The 18071-nt window shown below is 52.4% G+C and overlaps 1 long non-coding RNA gene across 1 annotated transcript in view; it reads right to left on the reverse strand.

Moving 5' to 3' along the window:
- The window catches only part of LOC105084408 (uncharacterized), a 40031-nt gene that overhangs the window by 4006 nt on the left and 17954 nt on the right, over positions 1-18071 (reverse strand). Inside the window, exons 4-12 of the long non-coding RNA XR_010377377.1 lie at positions 14204-15164; positions 13834-13940; positions 12937-13105; positions 12053-12682; positions 6104-6233; positions 5145-5301; positions 1474-1930; positions 1081-1147; positions 295-355 (exon numbers count right to left, since the gene is read on the reverse strand). This is a non-coding gene — a long non-coding RNA (uncharacterized LOC105084408). The remainder of the gene's footprint in view (positions 1-294; positions 356-1080; positions 1148-1473; positions 1931-5144; positions 5302-6103; positions 6234-12052; positions 12683-12936; positions 13106-13833; positions 13941-14203; positions 15165-18071) is intronic.

Raw genomic sequence — 18071 nt, forward strand, 5'->3', positions numbered from 1 at the left:
GAGGATGCAGGGGAAGCAAGAGAAACTGTCAAAGGTAAGGGTGGTTGATGTTTTTAAGGAGAGAAAACAGGAGTGAAGGGAGGGGAGGGAGAGGAGCAGGGAAAGAAAAAGAAGGGAGAAGGAGAGAGATCATGAGAATCTCTTGTAAAATTCCCGAGTTTGGGGCCATAGAGGCCCCCAGTCTGCTCCCCTGGCAGCGTGCACGCCGGATGGGCCAGCCACCGGGCAGATGGCCCTGGGGGGCGCTTCTAAGCTCTCCAGTGAGAAACCGGGTGCTGGCAGCTCTGGTCTCACCTTGCTCTGGTCTGCGAAGGTCTGAGCTTACTGGCTTCAATCGGACAGGACAGGTCCTTCCCTAGAGAAACAGAAGGGCGCCTGGCGTCGTGAGGCAGTGATGTTTCACGTTACCTTTGACCCGCACTTCACCTAGGAGACTCCGAGGTCTTGAAAACCCGAGGCTGAGTCTGTTCAGCACTGAGCCCTTGGGTGTGAGCCAGACAGAGAACAACTGGAGCCTAAAGACAGGACACACCTGCAACGTGGAATTCACCTCCCTTCTCTGTGCCAACCCTTCACCCACCAGAAGACCCTGACTGGGCCCCCTGAGCTTTCCCTGCCTGCTCTGAGGACCCTCAGCTCGGAGCCCCTCACACAGGACACCTTCTGCAGTCTGGCTGCCCACGAGTGAGTTCTCCCCCATTTGCCAACATCCTGCTTCAAGTGAAAACCCGAGAAGGTGTCCCTTCAAGCTCTCAATGGTCTACTTTAGGTCAGCTGAAATGAGCTGCACCATCTCACACGTGTAAGCAGGTGGCGTTCGGTCTTGGGCAACAAGCTGTCAACATGAAAATGACCACCGGTTGTGCCCAAGAATGTGGACCGGGCTTCAAGCCCTCACCGCGTGCCCGGCATCACCGTGTGCCCGGCATCCTGCTAAGTGCTCCGTACGGTCACATCATTGTAGCCTCACTATTCAGAGTGGGTTCTCAGAATGACTGCTCCAAAGATGAGGCAATGGGGCCACACAGTGGTTGAGCAGGAACTGAGCTCAGGTTGGAAGCACACCCACGTCACAGTTACCACACACTATCGTTTCATGCAGCCCAGACCCTTCCAGAGAAAAAGACTCAGGTACCTCCAGAATATTCTGTTGAAAAAAATAAATGGTGAGTTAAGATCTTGGATACCCACATTCTGGTTCTGGCTTTGCCCCTGACTTACAAGTCACTTCTCTGGCCCTCAGATCCCTCATCTGCAAAATGATAGAGTTGGACTGGATGGCATCCCGAGTCCCCTCCTGAGTTCTGAGACTTGTGATGCCTGGTGCGTCCGTGTGCCAAAGGGAGAGGGAGTGAATACACGTGAGAACGAACGCTCGCCTCAGCCACTGGGCTCCCCTGCTCGAGAGCTAACAGGGAACGGCTGGTCCTGAGCAAGCGTCCGGCCCCACATCCCCCCAGGCCGCTCACTCACCTCCTCTCCCTCCTGCGGGCAGCCGGCGCTTTGGGAAGCCGCTGCTTCATCCCTGAGTGGTCGTTCCTGGAGTTGCTGCTAATGGCCTGACCACGTTCTGGTCACACCGGTGCTACTGAACCAGAGAAACCACCGAGCGGGCGCTTCCGGGGAAGCGGCGGGCCCCTGGCAGCCACCCAAGGGCTAGCGACAGGCGGCCCGTTCGCGTGCCTAAACAGGCCTGGCTGATCCGCACGGTCTGAGGGGGCAGGAGGGGTGCCTGGCGCCCGCGCTGCCCCTCTCGGGAAGGCGGCAGGGAAGTCCCTGCCCACCATGGGCGCTAAGCAGCCCCCGGACGTGAGGCAGGCGGTGTGTCAGGGAACCTGAGCGCTGCCACAGAGCCCGGGAGAGCTGGCGGCAGAACAGATGAGAAGACTGGGAAAAACGCCCTCTGTGAAGTCGTGGCACTCCCTTAGGGCTACGGTTGTAAACAAAGGGGCAGTGTCAGCTCTCTGTGCAGGAGGGAGGAAATCAAAAGGAAATAGCATTGCATTCCAAGAACAGGAGAAACAAACCGTGTCTGGAGGAGACCAAGCACTAAATTCTACCCAGGCCTGTGCTTTAATCATCGCAGGAGCTGGCGGGGGCGGGGGGGGGGGCATGGAGAGGAAGTAACTGACACAGCTGAGAAGAGGTGAAGGGTCTTGGGACCCCCGGCACGTCGGCACACAGAGGGGGCTCCATGAGAACGCACTTGAAATACACAGACAAAAAACGGTTTGGGGTGGAAACCACAAAAACCATTTGGGAATATTATCAAAAGGGGTCATAAAAGGAAATATCTTATTGTTTAATTGCATGTTTTATCTTCTCTTGTTTTCTAATTTCTCTTCTAATTCTTAATCAGAACTCCAGGACTTTCCTCAGTAAAAGAGGACCATGAGCAGGTCAGGTTTGGATTAACCTCTGAGCTAGAAAACCTGGGCTGCGGCTCCAGAAACACCACCTGCCTCCGGACCCCTGGGAAGCACCTTCTCTTTCTGGACCTTAGTTTCCTCATCTGGAAAATAAGGTGCTCACTAAGGCCCCTCCCACTCTGAGATGCAACCACGTTTGAGCCCAGTGCTTGCATCCGGTGACGCCAGGCACGGGTGAATGGCTTCTCAGCCAAAAGATGCTTCCCGCACTAAGTAAAATCCGCTTCCAAGGAAAATTTTGTTGTCCCTCCTGCTTAATGAAAGGAAGTGAGTTATTCACAATGTAGACTCATCTGCCTGCCTTAGTTAGGGGAGGACGCTGATCTAACATCCTTGGAATTTCGGGGCAAAGCATTTGGGCGAGAAGAATCACACAAAGCCAGGAATCAGGTCAGGCTGGCCCTTTCGGGTCCCACCGGCTCTCAAGTTCTCTCACTCTCCTGGCCCCACTTCCAGGGACAGGGCACACTCAGCTCAGCAGCGTTCGCCAAGCAAACCGCTTCCCCTGCTCACAGCTTGCTGGTTACTTGGCCAGAACCAAGGAACAAAATGAACAAAACGTGCTCCTGGAACAGGAGGGGCATTCAGCTGGATCAAACAGGTTAGCAGCCTGACAGGTCATCGCGATTCAGCCCAGTAAGTACACGGAATCTCGCAGGAAGGGACAGCTGTTTCTGTTCCTACGTCGGGGGCGAGGGGACCAGGGCGAGAAGCTGGGAGATGTTTGCTGTGGGTTATGGGTCTACGTCTTAAGAGACGAGTTAATATGTATGAGGTGGACACAGAGGTGAAGCTAGTCCTGGAAAAAGGAAGGTCAGGGGCAAAGATATAAGGACAGATTCCAAAGATTTGGGGAAATTGTGTGTCCTCTGGCTAAGGTACCAGAAAAAGGAAATATTGTAGGATACACAGAATCAGATCTTGTAAGTGAAATGTGTTCTGTAAGCAAAGAGAAGATATTCAAGGATTTGAAATGAGAAAACACCAGCGTCCAGTTTGCAGCATGGCGATAACTTGGGAGAGGTATGCGGGGACTCAGGGGTCCGGGCAGAGGGCTGTCACAGCCCCGAGACTTCTGACACACTGCACCATCTGCAAAACGGGCCGACAGCTCTTCCCCCCAAACCGAGGATGTGATAACACGGGGCCGTCACGCCCGGAGAGCGGAGGTGTGGGAGGAAGACAGGGACGGCTGCCTGCGCGCGGGGGCTCAGACAGCACTGCCGGGCGCAGCTCTGTACAGTCTCGCCTGCTGCCTCAGAGAAAAGTCATCTGGCCCTTATCTGAAACAGGGAGATCAGACGAGTAGGTGGGTGGTGGGAGACTCCCCGGGGCCAGACTGGCACCAGATTCCAGGGAGAAGAGCTGGCGTGCCGAGGTACCCAGCACAGGGGGGTCCGGGTCAGCAGGGAGCAGGCGGCTGGAGGCAGCAGCCATGACTGGTCGTCAGACTGCTGACGGCCCCAGTGTGTCGTCCTCGTTGGCTGGCCGTGAAGAGACTGTGTTCACACCAACAATCCTGCATCACAGGGAGGACTCCTCGTAGCCTGGAAGCCAGTTCTGTCCACTTCCCTACAAAGGCCTCTTTAAAATAGTGCGGCATAGAAAACACACTTCGGGTCACCAAAGGGGAAGGGGGTGGGACTCAGGGGTCTGGGATTAGCAGGTGCACACTACTGCGTGTCAGATAGATAAGCAACGAGGCCCTGCAGTGCAACATGGGGAGCCATATTAGATATCTTGTAATAACCCATAATGAAAAAGAATATGTATGTGTGTATATATATATATATATATATACACACACACACACACACACACACGACTAAATCACTATGCTGTACACTAGAAGCTAACAAAACATTGTAAATCAACTACAGCTCAAAAAATAAACAATAGAAATAGATGGTGCAGGAACATTTCCCCTGGACAAAAATGAGTCATCATCAAACAGAAGCCACTCGGAATCTTTCCAAAGATACTGGGGTGGGGGGGGGAGGAGGGGTGAGGGGAGAAGGAAGAGGAAAAACAATGGGGGGAAAAGACACCATCAGCTGAAAATTCTGCCATGAAATGGATAAAATTATGACTTAATAGAGCACCATACATTGATAATAATAAGGATGATGATGATAAAGGAGAGGTGATTTCTTAATTTGCAACAGAAACAGAACACAAATCAGAGATGCATTCACTCAGAAAAGATATTTTGAGATAAAAAAGGAGGGAAAAAAAGCCCTGAGTTTGTAGAATCATGGCAGAAAGTGAAAGAAGAAAGAAAGCACCACAAAATTGAAGGCCCAATTAGGGGCACACGAGTGAAGCTGCACATTCCTGAAAACAGAGGAGGGGGCCGTGAGGACAGGATCGAGGGACGTGAGTAAAATGTGGTGGAAGGAAGCCAGAGGCGACGCGGAAGAGCGGGGAAACATGACTGACGCGGAAGACGGGAAGGAGACTCAGCGTCACACACTTGGGATCTCCAAGCGGTAGCCTAGCATTCTTAGCAGAGCTTTCAGGTAATAGGAAGACTCTCGTCTGCTAGGTCAAAGCGGTGTTCAAAGGAAATCCGACACAGAACAATCAATAACAAATTCTGTCTTAACATCTCAATAGAATTTCTGGATTTTTAACACAAAGAATCTTTGGAATAATCAAGCAAAAAGATCAAGCGGCCTAGAAGGTCAGAAAGGCTCCAGCTGATAGAAAAATCACCTTCATCACCAGAGGACAGTGGGCAATTCCAACAGCGCGTCGAGAACAGGAAATGCGACACCATGATGTTTTTCTCAAACGACTATCTTTCTTCTATAAAAGCAACAGGCGTCCTACACAGGAAAGGACTCGAGGACAGTCGCTCTGGGGAGGAGTGCTGTTTGGGGGGGTTAAAAAAACAAACATGCAGAACTAGCTTCAGCCAATGGCAAGGAAAAGGTGGTCGCGTGATAAAGCAGTGTCAATACTGAAGTGGTCTAACTGTAGACCTAGAGGGGTGGGCTGGGGCGGAGCCCGGCGTGGATGTAACAAACCACAGAAAGGCACGTTCTGGGGGCCGCAGCTTAGGGCTTCTGCAGGTGAGTTCTGAGGGGCACAATTCAGCCCACAACACCATGGTTGTGATTTCCTCATCTTTGTATCTTCATCCCTGTCTCACCCCCAGGCATTCGGATGGACGCTCTCTGCTGGAATATTTCTTGTTTGTAACCTGCTCTGTCCCCAGGGCTTAGAACAGTGGTTGGATATAAAAGAAACGGGAAATTCAACACATATTTGCTGGAGGAATATATTATCCTTTTATCCTTAACTTAATCACAGGGCTGCCTGATGGTTAGATTTAAGGTTGTAATTGTTTTTTGCATTTATTTTCCTTGTAATAAAAAAAAATCCTCTGAATATTATTTTTTAAAGCCTCAGATCCAAAACTGTGGGGCTCAAACCCTCTCAGAGGACTGAGAGGGAGCTCAGGAGGCAGCGACTCACGGGAGCTGCAGAGACTCGGGGGAAGCTGCCGCGGAGACGCGGGCGATGAGGGTCAGGGTCCCTCTGGGACCTGGCTGACCAGCGGCAGTGTGGTTTCCTTTGCTTCCTTCCTTCCCAGCGTCCATCATGAGAAAGCCCCATCCCCTAAGCTCACCGGAGCAGAGTGAGCACACCTGCCGTTTCTAAGTCCTTACCTCCCGCCCGAGGCCGTCAGGTGAAGTCAACGAGGTGACACAGGTAACTTGCCTGGAACCAGCGTCTACACCTGCTCAGAGCCAGGTTCCCACTCCTAATGCCGGTTTTCCCTCCACAAGACGACACAGGCTAAGGACAGAGAAAGAGAGGTGACAAGGGGCAGGGCAGGAAGCAAAGGAAGCCAAGCCGTAGAAACCTGCTCACAGAACCTACATCACTGCCCCGTAAGCACACAATGTAAAACAGCAGGAAAACTCGCATGAACTGGGATCTTCAGCACAGACTGAAGCAAGGATCATCAACCAGGCACGGGTGGCCCCGCAAGGGAGTACCAGTCCTGGCGAGGCGAGGACGGTTGTTCACATGAGCATATTCAAGGTCTCAGTATTACCTATATTTGACACATGGGGGGAAAAAGCTTTATTTTTTGTATCACAGGCTTCAAGAAAGACTGGATCAAATCTTAGCTGATGAAAATATGCAGCAAGTTGAATCAGCCCCAAGCAGGCGTCCCTAAGAAACTGCGTGTGGAAGAGGGGAGGCTGTAAGTGTGGGGCCGGGCTGTGACTCAAAAGAGACGGGCGTTTTCTAAGGATCAAGAGCGAATGAATAAAATAACGCTACTAAGGAACTATTGTGAAGAAATTTACTATATATAGAGAGAGTGCCTCTTTTTCCTAGCCTGCTTCTTCCTGCTACTGTACTTGTTCATGTTTGGTGCATAGAACTGGTAAGTGCACAGCTCTGTGTTTAATTTCTTTAAAATGTATATACTTGGTGCTGCATCTTATAGCCCTTTGAAATACCTCACATTTATGAAAATAAATAGCAATTAAAATTTTTAAAAATAATGCCATTTGCAGCAACATGCATGGACCTGGAGATTGTCATTCTAAGTGGCGTAAGCCAGAGAAAGAGAAAGAAAAATACCGTCTGGTATCACTTACATGTGGAATCTAAAAAAAAAAAGACAAATAACTTATTCACAAAACAGAAACAAACTCACAGACAGAAAACAAACTTATGGGTACCAGAGAGGGAAGGGGGTGGGACGGCATAAATTTGGAGTTCGAGATTTGCAGGTACTAGCTACCATATGTAAAATAGATAAACAAGTTTCTTCTGTACAGTGCAGGGAACTATATTCAATATCTTGTAGTAACTTACAATGAAAAAGAATATGAAAAGGAATAGGTATGTGCATGTATGACTGAAACATTATACTGTACACCAGAAACTGGCACCACATTGTACACTGGCTATGCTTCAATTTAAAACAAACAAAAAAGAGCGAATGAGAGGAAGGCATCTCTGGTAGCAGAGTGCGTGCGGGTCTCTATCTGACCACCAGAGGGCGACAGCATGTCCCGTCCCGTGCCCAGGCCCTCGTCCAGGACAGCTTGTTCGCCTGTTGAAATGGTCCCTCTAGACACCAGGCCAGGATTCCAGGTTTATTCCCACTACACCTACTAAAGGGAAACCAGGTTCATAGAAAACAAACCCAAATCCCAGAAGGAAACCTAAGCCAGCAAACCAAAAGGTGCCGTGGATGCGTAACACCCACCCCCAGCTCCCTCCGGACACCACATCCTTCAGCGCGATGCTTCCCACACATTCCCGGGTGAAGACTTTTATTTTTCGTGTATGCCAGCCCGTCAGGTTTTTTTTAAGACGTACAAATAATTACTCCTATTTTCATTACTAGATTCAACAAACATAAAATTACATTTCAATAAATAGAATTAGGACAAACATGACGCAGGAACAAAGGAAAATAATCTCTGACGCACTGTTCGCTGGGTGCTTACAGGCACTGAACGCAGACAGTCGCCGTTCTGTTGGTACTTCCGTCCTTTCCTTAACTGAGATTAAACAAAAATTGTGTGTGAAATACCGATGACCCGCAGTAAAGGCCTGTGAGCATCGTGAAGGAACACTGTCTCCCTTCCAAGTTCAAGTTTGCTTTTTGCTTGTTAATGTATCCAAATCCCGGAGACGGTGGTGCCACCAGCAGGGAGGCCCGGGCATGTGACCTGTCTCTGTGCTCTGTGCCAATAACATGTATAAGGCAAAACAGTCTCACAGGGGTCCCCACAGAGGTGAACGGAGAAATGTTAAAAAAACAAACTCTTCTCCAAACTCAGGAGCTTCATTTTTAGCTTTTACACAAAATGAAGAAAGCGAGCTTATATTTTTACATTTCTGTCTTCATTCGTTCCTCATCCAACAAGCAACGGTTTAATGCAAACTATCCTTCCATGACAGAAACGGATTCTGGATCCGTATCTCTGCACACGGGCTCTGTTTGACGGAATTTAACACTCACTGTGCTTCCCTCAGGAGCTGTTCAGTGACGACTTGTTGCTGTGCAGTGAGTTTATGAAACGTGTCAGCAGAGTCTGCAGAAGTCCGCCTTCCAAGCGTGTACCCGCCATTGCCCTTTGTTCTCATGCCTTCCTCACCTGGAAGTCCTGAGACTGAACAGCACTGTCTATACCAGGCAGATATGCAGTTCTGGCTGTACACCTAAAATGGCTAAAATGGTGAACTTTATGTCACGGATGTTTTACCACAATGAGTATTTAAAAAAAAAAAAAAAAAAAACCTTTCAGTGGTTTTGCACTCTTCCTGGAGGAAGGTCCCAAATTCTCAGCCAGGCTTCCAAGGTGTGGAGACACAGCCCTCCACCGGCTGTCCTCACCCTCCCAGTCACCCAGCATCTCCCAGCTCTCACTGTGGTGCACCTGCCAGCTCCTCAAATGCGATGCCTGTCTGCTCTCTTCCCTCTGCTCTGAACCCCTCTCTCCCTCTCTCTCTGCCTGGACCATTCCTTTCGCCTGGACAACTTCTGCTGATCTTTTAAATCTCAGCCTCAAAATCTCAGGTTCTGAAGGGACTAACCTCACACCAAAATGCGGTCAGAGACCCTGGTCTCCTGTGGATGCTACAATATGTTCCTCTTCCAGAGAATTTAATATACACCGAAATTTTTTTACTATCCGTGTGTCAAGAATGAGAACTCGTGTCTGTCCTGTCCATCTTTTTTTTTTTTTTTTTGGTGCCAGGTTCAGCGTTGATGAAAAGTGTTCAGAGCATATTTGTTGGCTGAATGAAGTGGTGACATGCAGACTGTAACCCGGAGTCTAAGCTCGTCCCTCCACATGGCCTTGACTCTGGTCAGCCCCTCGGGTGCGTGGGGGTTGGGCCGCAGAGCAAAAGTGGGAAGGAGGGGAGGTGGGTCCGCTACTAACTCGCAGTCAGAGCTGATCACTCTTTCCCCACGGCGCCCACGGGGGCTCCGGGCCCCCCGTTTGGTCCAGCCGTGGGTACAGCTGTGTCCCCAGGAGACTGGGAACTCCTTGCGGACGAGAACCGACTCCTTACTCATCTTGGCCGCACCTCTGCCTAGCCCAGCACCTGTCGTGGGGAGCATGCTTATTATTAATATCGGCTGAGTAAATAAATCAATATCCTGCCCAGCCTTCTCGAGCCTGCTGCTTCTGGGAAGAGGGATAAACAATTCTCCAACACCCACTTCATCAGGTTGAGGGAAACACAGACGTGCGATGCCGTGCTTCCTTAATTCAGAAGTACCACTGAATGCAGGATTCAGTTCTTTATCCACTTTTTTTGGGGGGAGGGTAGATAATCACATTATTATTATATAATTTATTATTTTATATTTATATCATTATTATTAACGATCAATTGTAAGATTCACCTCAACCTCAAAGTGCAGATATGGAAAAATGTGCATCGGCGAGTGTAAGGAATATGAAGGGCGTGTGGGGGCACAGAGCACGTGGCATTGCTGAGTCGCGGTCACTCAGGGAGCCTGTTAAAAAGATCAATTGTAGACTTTCACTGTTGGCAATCCTGATCCAGGGACTGCTTTGTACAGGTGCCCCGGGTGATTCTGCTTAGTTTGGAAACGGGTCCCTAAAAATACAGACACCCACATAAAATTCACCCTCCTTTTTCACCAGATGGGAAGCCGGGGGTGGGGGGTGGGTGGCCTGTAACTGACAGGACCGTCGTGCTGGGTTGTGCCCAAGCCCTGATTCGGGAAGCCCCCTCGCCCCCTCGGCGCCCGGGGCCCCCCCGAGACCACGGGCCTCCTTCTGGCTCCAGCTCAGACTTCCCCTCCTCCTGATGACTTTGACGCTCCCAGACTGCTGGCGTCAGCAGCTGTTCACGCTTCGGGAGCCCGTGGGCCGACTCCCTGCGGGAAGAGCTGGTTACAGTAAGAAGTGACTTGGGGGCATCTCTGACGGGAATCGAGAGCTGCTCGCACAGACCTGGCTCTGCTTCCTTTAGGGTCTAGCAACTCCTTGGCTCCACGCCCAGCGTAAACTGGGCGAACAAATCGTCCCCTGAAGTTTCTGGCGTGCTTCCAACAGCCTTTGTTTTCAACACTGTCAACACTAAAAACCAACCTGGCGGGCACCTGCCATCGGGCAGGTATGGTTCACTGTCGTGTGAAACCAAAGCAGGTCCCCAAGATCAAGGACCTTGGAGAGCCCTGATTCTGAGCCACGAAGGCCAAGTGCGAGGGTGAAAAGAGGCTGAATGGACACCGGGCGGCACGGCCCCAGGGGCCAGATTGGAGAGGCCAGGTCCTCGGGCCAGGCAGGCGCAGGCGTGGTCAGGGGCGCCCGACCACTGTCACCCTTTCGCCCTTGGTCTTGTGATTCTGAATAAACCCCTTCCCTCTCTGCATTTACTTTTGGTATCTGTGAAACATCTGATTATGTTGAGTTGAATTTGTTTTGTCTTTCTTTTCCTAACACCCAGAAACCCTTCATCAAACAAAAGCTTATCCAGGAGGCCTGACCTAGAGACTGGATGTGTCTGGGCGGTTCTGGCTGAAGTGGGGCAGGGTCCAGAGTCCTGCCCAGGTCTGGCTGGCACTTGCACAGCCCCTCCATCTCCCTGGGATGCAGACACCCTTCAGAGTAAGCCACTTCCGGCTCAGACAGCCAGAGGCTTCAGTTCCCGCTGGGGGTGGGAGGCAGTCCTGGGCATCGTCATGAAAAGCTGGGCGTCCCCCAGCAGGGCTCTGCCCTCGGCCCCACGTGTCAGCGCACAGCTGCAGCTGCCTGTGGAGAGCAAGTGGGTTGTGACCAGAAATGGTATCTTTACTGCGTTTATATCCAGCCAGGGACACTGTCCAACACTCAGTTCTAAGAAAGAAGTCTGAGGCACTGCACACATTCCGGAGGTGGGGTGAGGGTGTCCCTTCGTGTCTTTGCCATCTCTGAGGTCTGCCCTGCTAAGCAGAGAAGAGAAGAGATCATTTATTAGGGCTTTTTCTGGATTGTGGAATCAACCTTGTGTTTCTTCAAAGTGCACTGAAATATTATTCAGCCTTAAAAAGGAGGGAAATGCTGGCACACACTACAACGTGGGTGAGCCTTGAAGAATCTGGCGAAGTGAAATAAGCCAGTCACAAAAGGACAAACACTGTATGGTTCCACTCACACGGAGTGCTTGGCGTAGTCGGAGTCACAGATGCAGAAAGCAGAACACGGCCCCCCGGGGCTGCGGGCAGGGGGCAGGCGGGGTCCGTGCTGATGGGCTCGGGCTTCCCCTGTGGAATGACGAGGCGTTCTGGAGGGGGACGGTGGTGATGGCTGCACGACAGTGTGAGCGTGCTTAAGGCCACTGACCTGGGCATTTAAATAGGGTAGGTATCGGTAAATTTGAAGTTATGTATGTCTTACACAAACTCCAAAAATAAGTCATTTTTCCAAACATACTGTAATACAAACATACTGTAAATGCATTATAAAAATGAAGTTGAGCCAATGAAATGGAAAGATGTCCAAATGAAAAGTGGAAATCAAGCAAGCTGCAGACCTGAGTTACAGTATGCGCCCTTTAAGATGCATGTGTGTGTGTGTGTGTGTGTGTGTGTGTGCGCGCGCAGAGACAGCATAGAAAGGTACCTCTATTTGTGTAGAGGACAATGTCACAGATGAGAGAAGCCAAACTGTCAGCAGTCCTTACGTCTGAAGGAGAGAGACTTCCAGGCCACCTCCATTTTCCGCTGATGCACTTCAGCGTCGTTTAGCTTTCTGTCACACGTGTATTGCTTTTGCAAATAAAACCCACAGCGGGGAAGGCTCTCGAGGAAGGACTCTCCGCACAGTCGGCTTCTGCCTGGGGTCCGAGGCCCTCGGGCCAGGGCTCACCGGGCTGTGCTGATGCTCTGAGTTCCACTCTGGACCTGCTACCGGGAACGGCAGATATTCTCTGCCAGTCTAGAGAGTGGGGACGACGGTGCCGTCACAATGTGAGCAAGAACAGAGACGAGAGCTGCGGGAACGCGTGCTCCCCGAGCCCCTCCTGTCGCTCAGTTCCTTCCTCAGCACAGACGTGTTAGATCTGCTGTCCTGTCCACTTGTCCTTCCTGCAGAATGGAAGGGGCAGCCAGATGCCGCCACGTCTGAGCTGACCCGCCTCTAGGCGAAGGCACAGATGTGGGGTCCAGTCCGTGTGACTCAGGGGCTGATCCAGCCCGCCTGATGGTTCTCGGACCAGATGCAGGCACAGGGGTGGGAACGCCCACACCGTGCCTGGCCAGGGGGCGGTGGGGAGGAGGGGCAGTCAAGCACCGCCCCTCCTGGCACCGAGGAGCCGCCGCCAACATCCACAGCTGAGGCTGACCCTCAGAAGAGACCCTGAGTCTGGCCTGGAGCCAGCTCAGCCCCAGTGTCTCATTTGACCTTCAGCAGGCTGCGCCCCAGGGCAGGTGCAACCAGCACCCCCCCCCCCCCCCGTCTACCCTCCCCTTGCCCCAGGTCTCATGCTCCAAAGGTGTGATCAACACCTGCACAAACAGCTCCTGCCTCCGGGAAGTGGCGGGCGTGTGGCCTGGGAGACGGACACGTCCTAGAAACCACGGAGACAAGGACGTGGCCTCAGCCAGCTGGAATCAAGGTCAGGTGCCTGTGGGAGAAACCGGGAGGGCGCTAGAAATTCTGGGACACGTACAGCCTCTAAACAAAATGTGACAGCCATTAACAGAACGAGCAAACAGAATAAAAGCGGGCAGCTGAGTACAGGTAGGACTTCACTGCCGGACCCTCCAAGCCCCCTTCCCTCTCCCAGAGGTGAACACTGGGAACACCCGGAACGTCCGATTTTCTCTGTGGGCTCCGGGCTGTTCTCCCTGCATTTACACACGGGAGCACGCATGCACACACAGAGGCCTTCTTTTTCTCTCTTCCCCACACAAACGTGCTTCCATCTTAAGTTTCTCCCTGAAGAGGACCTGACACGTGCTTTCTGTGATAAAGTAAGTTCCTAATCACGTCTTCCAGAAAGCAGTACGGAACGCAGGCCCGCCCGGGGTGGCCTCGGACTGTAGGCAGGGGCCTTGAGTCTGTGCTCGGACACAGCAGAACAGAAAGGGAGTTGCTATTGTCAACCCACAAAAAGAGGTAAGCTGAGGCAAGGTCAAAGTTGTCAGAAAGATGAGTTTATTCGGGAGGGCAGAGGAATTGCAATTCGGGACACACCAACCATAGCAAAGCCACAGGCCAGTCAGATAAAGGTGTCGGGCATGCGGTGCTGATGGGCAGGAAATGGGAAGGGAGGAGAGTCCAGTTAGAGTCTAATGAAATAAAAATAAATTTGAAGAAAATAAAACCAGAGCCCAGCCCTGAAAATCCCCCAAGCAGACAAAACCAGTCCAGACAGGCAAACAAAGCTCAAGTCAGCCTACCTTCCGAGAACAGCCCAGCCCGGGTCATTTCTTGTTCACGGCTCTGGAAAGCATAAGCAAACTTTCCAAGGGCGATACGAGGCAAACCTGACCAAGCCTGGAGCTTCCTGACAGCGACGAGAAAAGGGGAACGAGGAGTCAGAGGCTCACGTGCAAACACAGACTCCGTGTAACACAGACTCCCTGCCTCTCAATCCAATCTCATCTGACCCACACACACTCCAGCACATCCTGGGAACAAAGCCTAGGGCCCAGGTTTCTGCCTCACTCTGCATCTGAGACTTCTCATCCTCTTTAAATGGATGGAAAGCTGTCGTCTTGATGCTTCTTTGCAGCACGTGCAAGGGGCCAGCACTGCTTGACCGCTCACCCCGATCTCCGGGCAGCACCTCTTCATCACGTGCACGTTGGACCCGGCCGCCAGGGCTTCTGGCCACTGGAGACGTGCTGACGCGGCGACGTGGCCCCGACCCCGACAGCGCTGCAACCGCAGAGGAGGACTGCGGAAAACACCTAGAGCAAGTGAGTGTTACTCCAGGACCAAGAGCGAGAGAACGGAAATTAAGTCCTCAGGTGCCAGAAGTACAGAGAAACTCAGAGCAGAAATGCAAAGCCAATTCTGTGGGGCACAGAGCAGACCTCGGGGCTCAAGCCTGGACGTTCAGTGCCCACGCAGCAAGCTGGGCCCGAAACATCTGGCTACGGCCGTGCAGATCCAAGCGTACCTGAAAAACGTGACCAGGACGTGACACATCCCAGGCCCCCGGCCTCCACTGGGGCCTCGACAGTGCCCAGCTCATGTCCAGGAGCCCGCTCTGCCCTCCCTCCCACGGCCCAGTGGAGATCGGAGCCTGTCCAGCTGCCCTCGGGCCTCGCCAGCCCCATCACGGGTAGGAAGTGCCTCTCCCCTCCCCTGACAGAAACCCTGGGCCATCAAGGGAAGACTGCTCCACCGTTTGCCCCTCAGCGTCTTCTCCCACCTGCCCAGCCTCGGAGATGTCCTTCCTCCTGCGCAGAAACAAGCCCCATCCAAGCCCTGACCACGTCACCCCTCCCACCTTGGGGACCCCGTCCACTCCCCACCTCTCTGTGCAGGCCCTTCACCTCTGCCCTGTTACTGGCTCTTTCCCTTAATCACGGGATCCTGTCGCATCTTAAAAGAATATCAAAACCCTTCCCTTCGCCTCAGCGTTTCTGTCGCTGTGGCCCGGCTCGCGTGGACGAAGCGTGTGAGCCAGGGCCCCACACCCACCACCATCGCTCCTGGTCAACCATTTCCTCTTCGACCCGTGGAAGCCTGGGTCCTGCTTTCCCGTCACCAGAAGTAAAACCTGAGGGACACCGGACAGGACGTTTTCTGCATCTGACACTGATTGTCCCTCCCTCCTCTGCCAATGTCCCTCCCCTCACTTCTACCCTCTCCCGTGGTTTTCTTCCCTCCTCCCTCAAAAGCTGGTGTTCTCTGGGATTTTTTTTTTTAAACTTTCCTTTCCTGGGATTTCATTCACTACCATGGCTGCCACCAGTCCATGTGAGCTGGCACATTCAGAAGCCAGCTTTGCATCCCAAATCTGTCCTCGGAGACCCCAGCCCACACGTGTAAGTCCACCGAGATCCCGGGCATCTTGCAGCAGCAGGGGCTGGTGCTCCCGTTCCCCCAGTTCTGTGCAGGTCACCTGCTCTCCAAAAGCCAGCCCCTGCCCGTCTGCGCCAGGCAACACACCCATTCATCTTCATGAATGTTGGGGCCAGAACGCCTAGAAATTAGCACCCTGCTAGGAGGACTTGCAACCTCTGCGTGAGGGGCACTGGGCTATGAACACCCCAGCTGCCTCACTCCTTGGCCTGGGCGATTCTGGGGTTCGCCTTTTGCCCCGTTCCCAAGAGTCCCCGTGGAACTCCAGAGTTGCTGGTTGCCCCAATATCACACCTTCATCTGCTTCCTCCTCCTCGCATCACCTCTGCCCTCACTCATGTTCTTTACGTCTGCCCACTCGCCATGCTCACTCAAACCCTGGCTCACACTCTGCTTCCAGGGAAACCCAAAGTGAGACACTCCTGACCTGCAGATGCTTATGCAGCTCGCCGTACTTTCCCAGCTACCCCCCCCCCCGCTCCTCCTGCCTGCTGCATGACATCAGCTTTCACCCAGAGCCAGGGGCCCAGCTCGTCCTGCCTCCTTGCATGTCTGGTGGGCTTTTGCGTCTTAACATCCCTGGAATCTCCTTTCTCCCCCCTCACGACCTTAGCTAAGAGCTCCTCCAGCTCTTCCCTCATCTTCCCAAGCCCAGCCTTGCCCCTCTCCAGCCACCTTCCAACTCCTCCGAGACTGTTTCCGAACTGGCAACCAGTTCATGTGTTTCCTCTGATTCACATCTTCCAAAGCCCCCCTGTTGCCTGAGGAGAAAACCAGCGCTGTTCCAACGACACTGGAGCCTCAAACTCACACACACACCCCTCAGATACTGGCCTTGGCCGGTGGTCCCCACACGCTGCCGATCAGAGCACCTGGCAAGCACCATGGCAACCGTGTGTCTGCTCGTCTGGCTCCCCAGCCAGACTCTCACAAGAGGCCACCGTAAAGTTTGTCCCTTCCTGCACCCCAAGCCCCTACAGATCGCCTGGCATGTAATGGGAAGCAAATCCATGCCCTCGAGTCAGCGAAGAAAAGAATGAATGAGTGAATGCGATGGGCTCGTGCGTCTGCTTTTGCTCACCCAACATCTCCACCCCTTCGAGTGCCGGGGGGTGGGGGGTCCTCACTTTCAGAGCCTAGCAGGAGGCCAAAACGACCCTCCAGCGGTGCTGCACAGGCCACATTCTCGCTTTCCCAGACGCCTTGCTCTGGCTCTGTGACCAAGGTTCTGCCAACCAGACCCGGTATGTGGGACTCAGACGCAGTGAGGCCGAAGGTGGGGCTCAGGGCGAGCGGCGCTCAGGGGAGGGGCCGCGCTGCTCTGCCCCTTCCTCTGCATGTGCACCTCTCTCCTTCTATTTCTCTGCCTCTGCTCTCACTTGTTATTTCCCTTTAATTCTCTCTGCCTCAATCTCTCTTTTATTTCTCTTTCCTTTTCTTTCTTTCTCTCTGTCTCTGTCCCTCTCACTTTGTCTCTCTATGTCTCTTTGTCTCTTGCCATCCCTCTGACTCCCTCCGTCTCTGTCTCTCTCGCTCGCAGGGGTGCAGTGGAAGTGTCTGGAAGGTGCACGTCCTGGGGCCCGTGGCCTTCTGCTGGTGGCAGCAGCAGTGAAGTCCAGTTCCTGGTGTCCTACCCACAGGGGCTGCAGCACAAGGCCCTCTGGTGGAGGGCAGACACTGTTCCCGGAAGCTGAGCTTATAAGCCGGGTCCTCCAGGCGCCCCGTGATTCTGTGAGCTACTCCATGTCCTCGTAAGAAACTCCTCTCTTGCTTAATCAGCCAGAGCTACTTTTGTTGCTTGCAAATAAGAACCCTGACGGAGACATTAGGAAAGCTGCCGACAGAATTACCATGAAAATTAACGATAAACAAAATATTTTCTAAATCTTTAGAATGGATGAAGACTTGAGAGCAGCTCAGAGATCAGCTAGCACGGTTAACTCCTCAGCTGGACAGTTGAAAGAGTAAGTTCCAATCCGTGCAGCTCAGCGAGACTCAGCCCAGTCTGGACCCCAGGCCCCCTGGCTCCAAGGGCCCACATGACAGGTTCACCTTCTGAGAGCCCACAGTTGAAAACTTCCTGGAAACACATGTCCAGCCAGAAAAAAACAAAGGCTGGATGTGAAAAGATTCCCCATTTCATATATCATCAGCTACCACTACACACCCATCAGAACAGCCAAAGTCCAGAGCCCTGGCGACACCAGACGCCAGTGAGGACGTGGAGCCACAGAACTCCCACTCTTTGCTGGTGGGGATGCAAAATGGTCCTGTCGCTTTTAAAGACAATTGGACAGTTCTAAAACTAAACACACTCTGGCCCTGTGATCCAGCAATCACACTCCTTAGTATTTGTCCAAAGGAACTGAAAACTTATGCCCACACAAAAGCTCATACACAAACGCTTACAGCAGCTGTATTCATAATTGCCAAAACTTGGAAGCCACCAAGATGTCCCTCAGTAGGTGAACTGATAAATAAATTATGCTACATCTATAATGGAATATTATTCAGCACTAAAAGAAATGAGCTTTCAAGCTATGAAGACACACGGAAGAACTCTAAATGCTGTATATTACTAGGTGAGAGAAGCCAATCTGAA

The sequence above is a fragment of the Camelus dromedarius genome, chromosome 22, assembly GCF_036321535.1.
Source record: "Camelus dromedarius isolate mCamDro1 chromosome 22, mCamDro1.pat, whole genome shotgun sequence".
NCBI classification, from domain to species: Eukaryota; Metazoa; Chordata; class Mammalia; order Artiodactyla; family Camelidae; genus Camelus; species Camelus dromedarius.